The sequence below is a fragment of the Haliotis rufescens genome, unplaced genomic scaffold (genome assembly GCF_023055435.1).
Source record: "Haliotis rufescens isolate VD_foot unplaced genomic scaffold, xgHalRufe1.0.p SCAF_1, whole genome shotgun sequence".
Classification (NCBI taxonomy): Eukaryota; Metazoa; Mollusca; class Gastropoda; order Lepetellida; family Haliotidae; genus Haliotis; species Haliotis rufescens.
Window position 1 is genome coordinate 18,992,891 of NW_025963779.1, and position 15,792 is coordinate 19,008,682.

Sequence of the window (15,792 nt, forward strand, 5' to 3'; positions counted from 1 at the left end):
TGGACCAGACAATCCAGTGATTGTCATCTACGCAACTGGGATACGATGACATGCATCAAACAAGTCCGCGAGCTTGACCTGCAGATCCCGTCAGTCGCCACTAACGACAAGCATGGGTTGCTGAAGACCTGTTCTAATCCGGATCTTCACGGGCGAATATGCGTACAAGAAGTCAAGACCCTGTCAGGATTCCGATTCAGAAGAGGTCATCAGCACCACGTGACTTGTCCGAAGAATCCACTTCAAAGCGGATCAGGTGGACAGGATCCGGAGCTTGAATGGTTGTACAGTAACCTACGGTTATAACGAACTCAAAGGGACCACTAATTTCAGTTCGTTATAACCGTAGTTCGTTATAATAATCTATACAGCAATGTTCGTTACAAGTATATATTTAAACACCCTCACTCATACACACATACATCCCCCAGACACTCACTCGCACACACAAACCTCCGTCAGACACTCACTCATACACACATACCTCCGTCAGACATTCACTCATACACACATACCTCCGTCAGACATTCACTCATACACACATACCTCCGTCAGACATTCACTCATACACACATACCTCCGTCAGACATTCTCTCATACACACATACCTCCGTCAGACATTCACTCATACACACATACCTCGGTCAGACATTCACTCATATCCTAACGATATATGATGGTATCACTGACAACACTGATCAATGCGAAATGGCAAACGCACAAGTGAATATAAGATTCATTCCAAGTTCACTTTGTGATGGGTATTTGATATATTCTCACTTTAAGTATAGAGTTAATGACCATTATTACTCAGAAACACTTTACTGCATACTTTTTGTAGATGATGCAGTTTACTTTTCCGCCGGCGCGAGGCACAATACTGTGACTGCAATACTCCCCAAGACAAACAGTGTCTTCCTACACCCGGTCTCGAGGCGGGACGCGAGGCTCGTGGTCACGTGACCCATCCGGGTCGGGAAAGGTCACTGAAGTCCCTGGAATGAGGATGTAAACCTGAATATGAGTTTAGCACTGTATATACGTTCAGCGGGGGTAACCTGAAATGGGATCTATACAAGAAATGAACCAATCAAATATTCGGAAATTTAAACGCACCTTATAGGGTAGGTCGGATACACCCAACACGATGCAGAACAGGTTCCCATAGTCTGAGGCCACGTTTGTAATTCTGTATAAAGAAGAACGTATTTGTACACTTGAGTGTGGAACAACACCCAATACACCTCCCACCTTGATAACTCACGGGGCGGTCGGGTAGCCTAGTGGTTAAAGCGTTAGCTCGTCACGCCGAAGACCCGGATTCGATTCCCGACATGGGTACAATGTGTGAAGCTCATTTCTGGTGTCCCCCGCCGTGACATTGCTGGAATATTGCTAAAAGCGGCGTAAAACCATACTCACTCACTCACTCACTCTTATATAGCTTTTAAAGGTAGCTGGGGGCACGGGTGGCCAAGTTGTCTAAGGCGCCGCGATTCGCTGCGCAGAGTTGCGTCCCTTGGGCACGCCAGAAACCTATGATTGTGGGTTCGAATCCGGGTCTCCCAAATTATGTTTCTAGGTTTTTCAGCACCATATCCGTGCTCGTGGGTCTCACCGAAATGGTCATTTAAAACGTTTGAGACCTGCATCACTTCGGGCTTTCCTCCCACATTAAGCTGACACGCCGTGATATGACTGGAATACTGTTAAGGTTGTTTTCTACCACTGAATTACATGTTGAATTATACTACTCAAAAGAAGTTAAGGATCACCCGATTCTTTCATAATGGTAAAGTTAATCTGTCATGACATGAGAGATTAACTATAGTAATATGAAAGAATCAGGTGATCCTTAACTTCTTTTGAGTAGTATACATGTCGCCATTAGCAAAGTGACTTTGGTTCGACAATTGCTTTTGATCACGATACCCGGTACAATGATACGGAGATAAGGACGTAACACCCCAGCATGCAACAACGACTGTATACTTCGAAGGGAGCTGAGAATGACTGGAGTCACTAAGCTTCTTTTCCAGTTATTGATCACACTGGACAATAATCCCCTTCATATTTAATTACGAAGTTTTGTTTGTTTGTTGTTTAACGCCGCACTCAGCAATATTCCAGCTATATGACGGCGGTCTGTAAATAATCGAGTCTGGACCAGACAATTCAGTGATTGATATCATGATCATGACCACCCGATCCCTTTGTCGCCTCTTAAGACAATCATAGTCGCCTTTTACAGCAAGCATTGGTTGCTGAAGACCTATTCTACCCCGGATCTTCACGGGACTAATTATGAATGATATTGCCAAAGTCATATTCATCCACGCCAATGTTGTATGCGCGAAAAAACTATGAACCACACAGACCCTGTAGTCGAACAGGATAACGTCGAATGTAATCTAATGACAATAAGATGTAGGTCATGTATTTCTTTTTAAGTTGAACCTACTAAACACAAGACATTCATCAATCAAACTGTCATGTGTCAAAAACAATTTACAATTTCAAAATGGCGGCGATAGGAAGGGCTCCGGCTGTGAGGTATATGAACTATGTATACAGTTAGTTGGGGATGTTGTATGACACACATAAACACAGCTGGCTTGTCGTGGTGGCTCGATCTGGAGCTTGGCCCGTACGGTGTAATAACGAACAGTAGACGGTGTAATAACGAACAGTAGACGGCATTGTTCGCCATGTAAGGCAACACGATAAGGACACTCACTTTATGCACGCAAATCGGAAGGCCACCTCTGCGTTGAAACGTCACGAGAATCACACAGCACGATCAAAGTAAAACTAAGATTCGTCTGAAAACGGTGTTAGATTCAACATAGAAATATCACGATTATTCATTAATAAGAGCACTGTTGATTACGTCAATAATACCCGAGTTGAAATACAACCCCTTAACCTCCTGTGTGTTCTTTAATAATAAATACACGTCCTGCATTATTATTTTTTAATACTTCGATTGACTTCTACGTGAAACATCACTGTGGCATAGGACCGCTGACATAATTACATGTACACAGACTACTACTACTACTACTACTACTACTACTACTACTACTACTACTACTACTAAATACAAGATAAATAAAAGCGAAAACACATTCAATGATCATAAGAAATCTCCATTGTACGATTCCGACTATATCATGAGCATGTGTTTTCGAATCACTATCAAAAACTGTTTCGCGAGAAAGTGAGACACACCGGTGCACCCGTCACAAACAAATGCAAAGGCGATTGGTGCCCATGGGGATGCCGCCTGCCTGTGACTATAATATGTATTGTTACGATGATATGACAACCTACCCCTGTGGCGTTCATCGTCCACTGGTTTGTCCGATCCAGATCCAGATCCAGATCCAGATCCAGACACAGTCATGTAGGGGCAAGGGTTACACGACGGCACCACGCAATATGTTCCCACTAACTCACAAGCGGGTTCTTGTTGTGTGTAAATCGAAGAAGCAGTGTTTGCAATTGCAATTATTCAAAGACTAATACAGTAAAATACGTTTATAACTAACACGTTTATAACGAACTCACGGATATTACGAACGTAAATTTTGGTCCCGCCATTTGCTGTATAGATATGGTATGTATGCTTATAACGAACTACGATTATAACGAACTTAAATTAGTGGTCCATTTGAGTTCGTTATAACCTTATTTCACTGTATTAATATTCTAAGTGTTTAATGATATATACTGACAACATTTACGATCAAGTTTGAGTGTGGATGATGACATTTAATTAGTGTTCATTGGCTGTCTTTAGTCTGTAGGTAGATTTAATTGAAATTGGGTATGTATTTGATTTGAGATATTTTCTTTCACACAACTGCAATAGCATAGAAGAAAGAAAATACATGCCCTTTCCTAAAACATTTTGGGTAGATTGAGTCATTTGAAATTCAATTTAATATTCAAATGTTCATCCCAAAACAGATCCAGTCAAGCATGTTGCTTCCTGTCACTGCTCCTGCTTGATAAGAAAGTTACTTGCACTTCCTGTCCGGTGACGACACTTCCGGTTTTACACTCTACTACAGCAAGACTATAAGCCATAATGTCATGTGTCAAGCCATTATAGCAAGGAAGACCACAACACTTCCGGTGTGATATATGTCACTTCCTGTTTAGAAAACAATAGCATGCCAACGACAGCCACTCTTTAAAGCAGAGAGCTCATTGGCTCTAGTTAACTTGATAAGAAATGCGTATGCATTTCTTGGTTGATGGCGTCTTTTGAAGGTTCTTAAAACATTTGTCTTCCGCAGTGGGTCTTGATATCGATCACAACACCAGGAAGATCTACCAGTATTTGGAAAAGTGTAATAAGTACTACCTCGTTGATCAAGGCAGGTTTAAAGCCCCATCTCTAATTCATTACAAAATTAGATTTAAACATATGGACAAAAGTTTTAGGTGATTTTTTTTATCAACTCAAGCATACGATTGCATGAATTGTTATTGCGATGACGTGTTTTTAAAAAATGTTTATTTCATTAGTGATCTTGATCTGTCAGAATTATTCCCCAGGGGTGTGCAAGTGAACTTTGTCTGTGACAGGTAGTGAGATCGTGATTGAGAGTACAGACATAACGTTGTACACCCACGAGCTGGGTAGGGTCCCCACTGTCACTGAGGCAGTGTCCCTTCAATCGTTTCGGTAGTGGTTTTGAAAATACAAATGACAACCCCTTCGTATCAGATATCGGTCTCCCTTCTCCATCTAGAATCTGTAAAGGTAATGCAATCGTATTTAAAAGTTGATTTCTGTAAAATGAATAATATGTGTTTGGAAGTAAGTTATTTGGTCAGATATATAGATAGTTCGTATACATGTTGTATTATTGAGTGTAGGAGAGAGTGGGCTAGTGTAGAAGAGATTGGGTCAGTGAAGGAGAGAGTGGGTTAGTGTAGGAGAGAGTGGGTTAGTGTAGGAGAGAGTGGGCTCGTGTAGGAGAGAGTGGGTTAGTGTAGAAAAGAGTGGGTTAGTGTAGGAGAGAGTGGGTTAGTGTAAGTGAGAGTGGATTACAGTAGGAGAGAGTGGGTTAGTTTAGAAGAGATTGGGTTAGTGTAGGAGAGAGTGGGCTCGTGTAGGAGAGAGTGGGTTTGTGTAAGAGAGAGCGGACTACAGTATACTTTGTTACAGTGGTTTTGGTTGGCAATATGATCTCTGTTATCTGTCTCAAGATACACCATCCTAAGGCCCCTCTGCATAAGGACCAGCACTGAGCCTGTTAATGGAATGTCATTTTGTAACTTGAAACTCCACAATCTCTGCTCAGATCCGAGCACATTCTGACCACAGGAGGATATAGTAAGTAGGAGAGAGTGGGTTAGTGTAGAAGAGAGTGGGCTCGTGTAGGAGAGAGTGGATTACAGTAGGAGTAAGTGGGTTAGTGTAGAAGAGAGTGAGTTAGTGTAGGAGAGAGTGGGTTAGTGTAGGAGAGAGTGGGTTAGTGTAGAAGAGAGTGGGCTCGTGTAAGAGAGAGTGGATTACAGTAGGAGTAAGTGGGTTAGTGTAGAAGAGAGTGGGTTAGTGTAGAAGAGATTGAGTTAGTGTAGGAGAGAGTGGGTTAGTGTAGGAGAGATAGGGTTAGTGTAGGAGAGAGTGGGCTCGTGTAGGAGAGAGTGGGTTGGCGTAAGAGAGAGTGGGTTAGTGTAGAAGAGAGTGGGCTAGTGCAGGAGAGAGTGGGTTAGTGTAGGAGAGAGTGGGTTAGTGTAGAAGAGAGTGGGCTAGTGTAGGAGAGAGTGGGTTAGTGACGGAGAGAGTGGGTTAGTACTGGATTAAGCTCTTGCGAAAGAATGCAAGTCGATACCCCTTCCAAAGTTATGTTATATTATGCTTAAAGTTTTAGATGAGAATGGTAAAGTCAACTGGGTATCGAATGTGAAGCAAATGTTATTTAAATTGCGCTTTTGCGTATGTGTGGTTATTCCAAGATGTTGGTGATAAGAACATGTTTTTATCTGCATTTAGAAGACGCGTAAGAGATATATATTTCCAATCATGGGACTAACAGTCTAGAGTCGTCTACTTTTTAGTGCCTCATGCTGATATGAAATCTCTTCTGCAACCCGAGTTATACATAACAGTGCTCAGAGACAAACGATTAGTTAGAGCAATGTCTAAATGTCGAATATCTCTTCACAACTTTCGAGTCAACATTATTCGTAAAAGGTCATTGTTAAATATACCTCATTCAGAATCTATATGTAAAGAATGTGATTTTCATTTAGTAGAGGATGAAAATCATGTCCCTTTTGTGTGTAAGAAATATATTCACTTGAGAAATACATTTTTTACCTCATTACAGAAATATTATAAAGGTAATATTACGTTTACAAATTTATTTAAATCATGTGATATTAATGTACTACGCTTGACATTTTTATATTTATGTAAATTATTCAAAATGAGATCGACAGAGATGTAACGCTATGGACATGAGACCTAAAATGTTATTCCCCTTACAACTGTACTATAGGCCATGTGGCCTGAATTCCGAAATAAACTTGATTGCTTGATTGGTTAGCGTAGGAGAGAGTGGGTTAGTGTAGGAGAGAGTGGGTTCGTGTAGGAGAGAGTGGGTTAGTGTAGGAAAGTGTGGGTTAGTGACGGAGAGAGCGGCCTAGTGTAGGAGAGAATTGGTTAGTGTAGGAAAGGGTGGGTTCGTGTAGGAGAGTGTGGGTTAGTGACGGAGAGAGCGGCCTAGTGTAGGAGAGAGTGGGTTAGTGTAGAAGAGAGCGGGTTAAAGACGGAGAGAGCGGCCTAGTGTAGGAGAGAGTTGGTTAGTGTAGGAGAGAGTGGGTTAATGAGGGAGGGAGCGGGTTAAAGACGTAGAGTGGGTTAATGACGGAGAGAGTGGGCTAGAGTCGGGGAGAGTGGGTTAGTGTAGAAGAGAGCGGGTTAGTGACCGAGAAAGCGGGTTAGTGATGGAGAGAGTGGATGAAAGACGAAGAGAGTGGGTAGTGTAGGAAAGAGTGGGCTTGTGATGGAGAGAGTGGGATAGTGTAGGAGAGAGTGGGCTAGTGTAGGTGAGAGTGGATTAAAGACGAAGAGAGTGGGTAGTGTAGGAGAGAGTGGGCTAGAGTCGGGGAGAGTGGGTTAGTGTAGAAGAGAGCGGGTTAAAGACGGAGAGAGTGGGTAGTGTAGGGGAGAGTGGGTTAGTGTAGGAGAGAGTGGGCTAGTGTAGGAGAGAGTGGGCTAGTTTAGGAGAGAGTTGGTTCGTGTAGAAGAGAGCTGGTTAAAGAGGGAGAGAGTGGGTAGTGTAGTTTAGAGTGGGCTAGTGTAGGAGAGAGTGGGTTAGTGACGGAGAGAGTTGGTTAGTGACGGAGACAGTTGGTTAGTGTAAGGGAGAGTGGGTTAAAGACGGAGAGAGTGGGGTAGTGTAGGAGAGTGTGGGCTAGTGTAGGAGAGAGTGGGATAGTGACGGCGAGAGTAGGATAGTGACGGAGAGAGCGGGTTAGTGACAGAGAGAGCGGGTTAAAGACGGAGAGAGTGGGTTAATGACGGAGACAGTAGGTTAGTGACGGAGAGAGCGGGTTAGTAACGGAGAGAGCGGGTTAAAGACGGAGAGAGTGGGTTAATGACGGAGAGAGCGGGTTAAAGACGGAGAGTGGGTTAGTGACGGAGAGAGTGGGCTAGAGTCGGGGAGAGTGGGTTAGTGTAGAAGAGAGCGGGTTAAAGACGGAGAGAGTGGGTAGTGTAGGGGAGAGTGGGTTAGTGTAGGAGAGAGTGGGCTAGTGTAGGAGAGAGTGGGCTAGTTTAGGAGAGAGTGGGTTCGTGTAGAAGAGAGCTGGTTAAAGACGGAGAGAGTGGGTAGTGTAGTTTAGAGTGGGCTAGTGTAGGAGAGAGTGGGTTAGTGACGGAGAGAGTTGGTTAGTAACGGAGAGAGCGGGTTAAAGACGGAGAGAGTGGGTTAATGACGGAGAGAGCGGGTTAAAGACGGAGAGTGGGTTAGTGACGGAGAGAGTGGGCTAGAGTCGGGGAGAGTGGGTTAGTGTAGAAGAGAGCGGGTTAAAGACGGAGAGAGTGGGTAGTGTAGGAGAGTGTGGGCTAGTGTAGGAGAGAGTGGGATAGTGACGGCGAGAGTAGGTTAGTGACGGAGACAGTTGGTTAGTGTAAGAGAGAGTGGGTTAAAGACGGGGAGAGTGGGTAGTGTAGGAGAGTGTGGGCTAATGTAGGAGAGAGTGGGATAGTGACGGCGAGAGTAGGTTAGTGACGGAGGCAGTTGGTTAGTGTAAGAGAGAGTGGGTTAAAGACGGAGAGAGCGGGTTAAAGACGGAGAGAGTGGGTTAATGACGGAGACAGTAGGTTAACGGAGATAGTTGGTTAGTGTAGGAGAGAGTGGGCAAGTGTAGGAGAGAGTGGGCAAGTGTAGGAGAGAGAGGGCTAGTGTAAGATAGAATGGGTTAAAGACGGAGAGATCGGGTAGTGTAGGAGAGAGTGGGTAGTGTAGGAGAGTGTCGCCTAGTGTAGGAGAGAGTGGGATAGTGACGGCGAGAGTAGGTTAGTGACGGAGAGAGTAGGTTAGTGACGGAGAGAGGGGCTGAAAGACGGAGAGAGTGGGTAGTGTAGGAGACAGTGGAATAGTGACGGAGAGAGCAGGTTAAAGACGGAGAGAGTGGGTAGTGTAGGAGAGAGTTTCCTAGTGTAAGAGAGAGGGGGATAGTGTAGGAATGAGTGGGGAGAGAGGGCTAGTGTAGGAGAGAGCGGGTTAGTGTCGGAGAGAGGGTTAAAGACGGAGAGAGTGGGTTAGTGTAGGAGAGAGTGGGTTAGTGTAGGAGAGAGTGGCTAGTGTAGGAGAGAGTGGGCTAGTGTAGGAGAGAGTGGCTAGTGTAGGAGAGAGTGGGCTAGTGTAGGAGAGAGTGGGTTAGTGTAGGAGAGAGTGGGCTAGTGTAGGAGAGAGTGGCTAGTGTAGGAGAGAGTGGGCTAGTGTAGGAGAGAGTGGGTTACAGTAGGAGAGATTGGGTTAGTGTTGGAAAGAGTGGGTTAGTGTAGGAGAGAGTGGGCTAGTGTAGGAGAGAGTGGGCTAGTGTAGGAGAGAGTGGGTTAGTGTAGGAGATAGTGGGCTAGTGTAGGAGAGAGTGGGTTACTGTAGGAGAGATTGGGTTGGTGTAGGAGAGAGTGCGCTAGTGACGGAGAGAGCGGGTTAATGACGGAGAGAGCGGGTTAAAGACGGAGAGAGTGGGTTAATGACGGAGACAGTAGGTTAGTGACGGAGAGAGCGGGTTAGTAACGGAGAGAGCGGGTTAAAGACGGAGAGAGTGGGTTAATGACGGAGAGAGTGGGTTAAAGACGGAGAGTGGGTTAGTGACGGAGAGAGTGGGCTAGAGTCGGGGAGAGTGGGTTAGTGTAGAAGAGAGCGGGTTAAAGACGGAGAGAGTGGGTAGTGTAGGAGAGTGTGGGCTAGTGTAGGAGAGAGTGGGATAGTGACGGCGAGAGTAGGTTAGTGACGGAGACAGTAGGTTAACGGAGATAGTTGGTTAGTGTAGGAGAGAGTGGGCAAGTGTAGGAGAGAGTGGGCAAGTGTAGGAGAGAGAGGGCTAGTGTAAGATAGAATGGGTTAAAGACGGAGAGATCGGGTAGTGTAGGAGAGAGTGGGTAGTGTAGGAGAGTGTCGGCTAGTGTAGGAGAGAGTGGGATAGTGACGGCGAGAGTAGGTTAGTGACGGAGAGAGTGGGATAGTGACGGAGAGAGGGGCTGAAAGACGGAGAGAGTGGGTAGTGTTGGAGAGAGTGGAATAGTGACGGAGAGAGCAGGTTAAAGAAGGAGAGAGTGGGTAGTGTAGGAGAGAGTTTCCTGGTGTAAGAGAGAGAGGGATAGTGTAGGAATGAGTGGGGAGAGAGGGCTAGTGTAGGAGAGAGCGGGTTAGTGTCGGAGAGAGGGTTAAAGACGGAGAGAGTGGGTTAGTGTAGGAGAGAGTGGGCTAGTGTAGGAGAGAGTGGCTAGTGTAGGAGAGAGTGGCTAGTGTAGGAGAGAGTGGCTAGTGTAGGAGAGAGTGGGCTAGTGTAGGAGAGAGTGGATTAGTGTAGGAGATAGTGGGCTAGTGTAGGAGAGAGTGGCTAGTGTAGGAGAGAGTGGGCTAGTGTAGGAGAGAATGGGTTAGTGTAGGAGATAGTGGGCTAGTGTAGGAGAGAGTGGCTAGTGTAGGAGAGAGTGGGCTAGTGTAGGAGAGAGTGGGTTAGTGTAGGAGAGAGTGGCTAGTGTAGGAGAGAGTGGCTAGTGTAGGAGAGAGCGGGCTAGTGTAGGAGAGAGTGGCTAGTGTAGGAGAGAGTGGCTAGTGTAGGAGAGAGTGGCTAGTGTAGGAGAGAGTGGGCTAGTGTAGGAGAGAGTGGGCTAGTGTAGGAGAGAGTGGGTTAGTGTAGGAGAGAGTGGCTAGTGTAGGAGAGAGTGGGCTAGTGTAGGAGAGAGTGGGTTAGTGTAGGAGAGTGTGGGTTAGTGTAGGAGAGAGTGGGCTAGTGTAGGAGAGAGTGGGCTAGTGTAGGAGAGAGTGGCTAGTGTAGGAGAGAGTGGCTAGTGTAGGAGAGAGTGGGCTAGTGTAGGAGAGAGTGGGTTAGTGTAGGAGATAGTGGGCTAGTGTAGGAGAGAGTGGCTAGTGTAGGAGAGAGTGGGCTAGTGTAGGAGAGAGTGGGTTAGTGTAGGAGAGAGTGGGCTAGTGTAGGAGAGAGTGGCTAGTGTAGGAGAGACCGGGTTAGTGTCGGAGAGAGGGTTAAAGACGGAGAGAGTGGGTTAGTGTAGGAGAGAGTGGGCTAGTGTAGGAGAGAGTGGCTAGTGTAGGAGAGAGTGGGCTAGTGTAGGAGAGAGTGGGTTAGTGTAGGAGATAGTGGGCTAGTGTAGGAGAGAGTGGCTAGTGTAGGAGAGAGTGGGCTAGTGTAGGAGAGAGTGGGTTACAGTAGGAGAGATTGGGTTAGTGTTGGAATGAGTGGGTTAGTGTAGGAGAGAGTGGGCTAGTGTAGGAGAGAGTGGGCTAGGGTAGGAGAGAGTGGGTTAGTGTAGGAGAGAGTGGGCTAGTGTAGGAGAGAGTGGGTTACTGTAGGAGAGATTGGGTTGGTGTAGGAGAGAGTGGGTTAGTGTAGGAGAGAGTGGGCTAGTGTAGGAGAGAGTGGGCTAGTGTAGGAGAGAATGGGTTAGTGTAGGAGAGAGTGGGCTAGTGTAGGAGAGAGTGGGTTAGTGTAGGAGATAGTGGGCTAGTGTAGGAGAGAATGGGTTACTGTAGGAGAGATTGGGTTGGTGTAGGAGAGAGTGCGCTAGTGACGGAGAGCGGGTTAATGACGGAGAGATTGGGTTAGTGTAGGTGAGTGTGGGCTAGTGTAGGAGAGATTTGGTTAGTGTAGGAGAGAGTGGTGTAGTGTAGGAGAGAATGGGCTAGTATCGGAGAGAGTGGGCTGGTATAGGTGAGTGTGGGCTGGTATGAGTGTGAGTTTATAGGGAGGGTGCATGGGCATGAGATTTAGTTCAGAATAAGGTATATTCTAGATCTTTTTACTGTGTAATGTGGACCTATTCCCGGAATGTCATGGTTATACTGAATGTTTTATGCAGTGCACCACATACCCAGTATGATACAAAGCCACCCGTCTTACACACAAACACAGCAATTACCCAACCAAGATGACGGGTACCTTAAACCCGGAAGGTAGAAGGTCAAGGACACCATGTTTTTTGTGCAGGGAACAATAAAGACTAGATTAAGTGAGATGGAACACAATCCTTGGACTGTTATTTTCTCGTGATACATCACGCCTGGATGAGCAGATACCCCTCCTTGTCAACCACAGATACAATTTCCACACACTTGTCCCACTGTTTATGTGGCTTTTTCTCATCCTTTACGTGGTTCGCCCTTATCTTCCCACGATGTGGCCTGTGAATACACAGACATTGGGAGTTACACACCCAAGAACAGCCAGCACTAGACTAATGTCTGAACAAAATCACCTGAGAAGTTTGCGCAGCCCGAAAAGGAGTTTTAATGCGTCATGATCACGAGAGAGTTTGAATAAAAAATGAATAAACAACAGGAGTGATACCTTGTGTGCGCGTCATATACTCCTGTCACCACATGACCCACATAGCCAAAGCAACAGTACAGGGTAGATAGCCATTCGTCTCCACTCGCCCCTTTCCGTGGCCCGCAAGAAGACTCGTCCCCCTATCGATGAATGTTATGTGCGAAAATACGACAAACCAATCAGAATGCGCGTATGATTTCAAGTTCTTCGTCAAAGAATCCCTCAGAAATATTTTTTGATTTTACATATGTCTTGCATCTAAAAATATACCCAAGACACAGTTAAATGTGTTCAATCATACTGTATAATTCCGCATGTCTCGATGTGCTTTAAATTGCATCTGAAATATATATAATATATGGGGAAATAAATGTGAACCATTACGCAACGAGTTGACAATTGTTTTAGGTATGCCCGTCTGCGCTAAGACGGAACCCGGTCGCAAAAATGGCCACGAGAGGGGCACGAGTCGCTATTCGGCTTGTCCCGGAATAACACGAGTTGGTCACGAATGGGTAGATAGCCTTTTTCCCACATGACTCAGCTTCTGTTACAGGAGGGGCGGTCGGGTAGCCTAGTGGTTAAAGCGTTCGCTCGTCACGCCAACGACCCGGGTTCGATTCCCGACATGGGTACAATGTGTGAAGCCAATTTCCGGTGTCCCCCGCCGTGATATTGCTGGAATATTGCTAAAAGCGGCGTAAAACCATACTCACTCACTCTGTTACAGGACCTGTCTCCTTCACAGTGTATGTTCCATCAGTTGTGAAGGGCATGCAGTCACACAAATAACATTTGCCACAAGAAGATATATACCGAAAAACGAAATAAAAAAAGGCTTGGCCATATACTGTAAATGTTGAAATTAAGGCGAGGGCGAATTAAATGCGAACAATATGCATTTATGTCCCCAAAACGACTATCAACAATCTGCACACATTGGACGGCGGAAATATCAACTTGAATATATACATAAACACGGTTTATTGAGCAGCAGTTGTAACAAGTACATAACACTGTCATTTAAAGAATAGGAATTACACAATAGGCATCCGGTGAGTTATCACTGCTGGCGTCAAGAGTTCTACCCACTCGTGTCAAACTAGGCATCTTTGACCACTCCAGTCAGTGATTTCAAGATTAACAGTATAACATCCACTTTTGAAGCGATTGTGTGACAGCAATAATCTAGTCTGGGACACACAAACCTGTGATCAAGCATAGGGGCACAGGGACGCTTATCACAAGTAGGGCACAGTCAAAGGGCTCTTTAGCTCACCTGGATTTTGCATGTGCAAATATTTTCGCACGAACTCAGACTAAAATAGATTCACGGCGCATTTTCCTCCTCCACCCAAACATGAATTGAACAGCCAAGACATTGTCAAATATATTATACCCAGTGCTTCAGTGTGCAACACCCACTGATGCAAAGCTTGGCTACCGTGGTTAAAAAACTGGTCTGGTGTTATGTGAACGAGTCGGGTTTAACGCCGTTTAAACATTACTTATACAGAGCACTTATGTGAATGCTGCGCTATGCAAATGTATGTATGTATGTATGTATGTATGTATGTATGTATGTATGTATGTATGTATGTATGTATGTATGTATGTATGTATGTATGTATGTATGTATGTATGTATGTATGTATTATAATTGTAATTATTATTATTATTATTATTATTATTATTATTATTATTATTATTACAGATTAATAATAATATTCTAATTGTTTAATGATCGCGTTTTACGATCAAGTTTGAGTGTGGATGCTGGACATTTAATTGTTGTAATTGGCTGTCTTTAGTCTGTAGGTAGATTTAATTGAATTTGGGTATGTATTTGATTTGAGATACTTCCTTTCACACAACTGCAATAGCATATAAGTAAGAAGATACATACCCTTTCCTAAAAAAAATGTTGGGTATATTGAGTCATTTCATTGAAATTCAATTTAATATTCAAATGTTCAACATATGAAGTCAGACATGTTGCTTCCTGTCACTGCTCCTGCTTGATAAGAAAGTTACATGCACTTCCTGTCTGGTGACGACACTTCCGGTTTTACACTCTACTACAGCAAGACAGAAGCCATAAAGTCATATGTCAAGACATCATAGCAAGGAAGACCACAACACTTCCGGTGTGATATATGTCACTTCCTGTTTAGAAAACAATAGCTTGCCAACGACAGCTCATTGGCTCTAGTTAACTTGATAAGAAAATAGAAAATAAAAAATGCAGCAAAGAGGGTTAGACTTTACTAATCAGTAGTTCATTACTGGGTGGTCTATCGTCACTAACTAAACAAGGTAAAGTTGTAATCAGATATACTTTCATTTTGAGCTTTCTGTACGGGAGAAATACTATTAGGCATACAGCAACAACCCATTGATGAACAAAAATATTTTAATACCTTGGTGGGATTCGTACCTGCAACCTCTTGATTTATGGTCAGTTACGTTACTACCTGTACTCCTGGAACTGTTGTCGTCATAAGTGTAAATTTTCCTAGTTACTTTTAGTTTATTTGTACATTTCTAGGTTAATATTGTACCAAGTTCGTTGTAAGTCCTCGTGGTGTATACGTTATGGTTTGATCTAATTTCAATATATATTTATATATATTATAAATCTGATCCACATTTTACTTAGAGACTGGTGAAAATATAGAATACTAAACGAGCTCCCGAGTAATACCAATTTCATGAAACGAGTGAATAAATGTGGTATCTTTCGCTCGTCAGATACCACAACTATTCACGAGTTTCATAAAATAAACTTTAGTATTTTATTTAGTACTTGCCATTTATAACGTTTTTTTAAATTATACTGTTGAGTATGAAAAGGCTGACACCTACACGATCTATGGCATAGTCCAATTGATTTTAACAGAATAATACTTCAAACACGCCAAAAGTTGAAACGTATGAATTTGATACCATACAACGGTCCACCTTTAGAATTCACAAAATTATCGTAGGGATAAGACTATCGCAACTCACATACTTTAACAGACCAACGACTGTCGTTGCGATCGCCTTGTGGAACGGGCCTTGCACCTCAAAGTTTACAATCACGTCACAATACCCGATGACGTAAATGGTGGAATTTTGTTGCAAGATCCATCGGCGAAACAATGCCATGTGACGTCAGCCTAGCAACAAGGTTGCTGGGGTCATCGAGTGTGCATAAGCTCCTCTCAGTGATCTATGAACTCCATACGCAATGTCGTTGAATAAGCCAAGGGATGTTGAGAGCTTTCAATATTTGTTCATGTAACGTGTTCCGAGAGTACATAAGCACGCGTTTTGGTATTACACAATGTGTAATACAGCTGTATGTTTATTAAACGGGTGATCTCTTCACGGGCTCCCGTGTAATACCAATTTTATGAAACGAGTGAATAGTTGTAGTATCTGACGAGCGAAAGATACCACAATTATTCACTCGTTACATAAAATAGTGAGTGAGTGAGTGAGTGAGTTAATATTTAACGTCACATCGGCAATATTGCAGCCATATCGTAACGAGAGAAAATGTGACTTTAATAACATATATGTAAACTGTATAAAAATCTGTCGACGAAGGACAGTAAAACAACTAGATTATCACAGATATATGTTTAAAACTAGTACAGAACCATAAAATATGACAATTCATAACATTACAATAGATAAAATTGGGCTATATATCATCAGCAACTAAAGTGAGGACACCATACTGAGGACCATGGG

At 44.0% G+C, this 15,792-nt stretch overlaps 1 long non-coding RNA gene across 1 annotated transcript; it reads right to left on the minus strand.

Moving 5' to 3' along the window:
- Positions 1-386: 386 nt before the first annotated feature.
- LOC124113373 lies at positions 387-12,194 on the minus strand. The gene is made up of 3 exons (XR_006857769.2): positions 12,070-12,194; positions 1,117-1,189; positions 387-995 (listed from the first exon to the last, which is right to left on the minus strand). It is a non-coding gene; the product is annotated as an uncharacterized LOC124113373 (long non-coding RNA).
- Between the last annotated feature and the right edge of the window lie 3,598 nt (positions 12,195-15,792).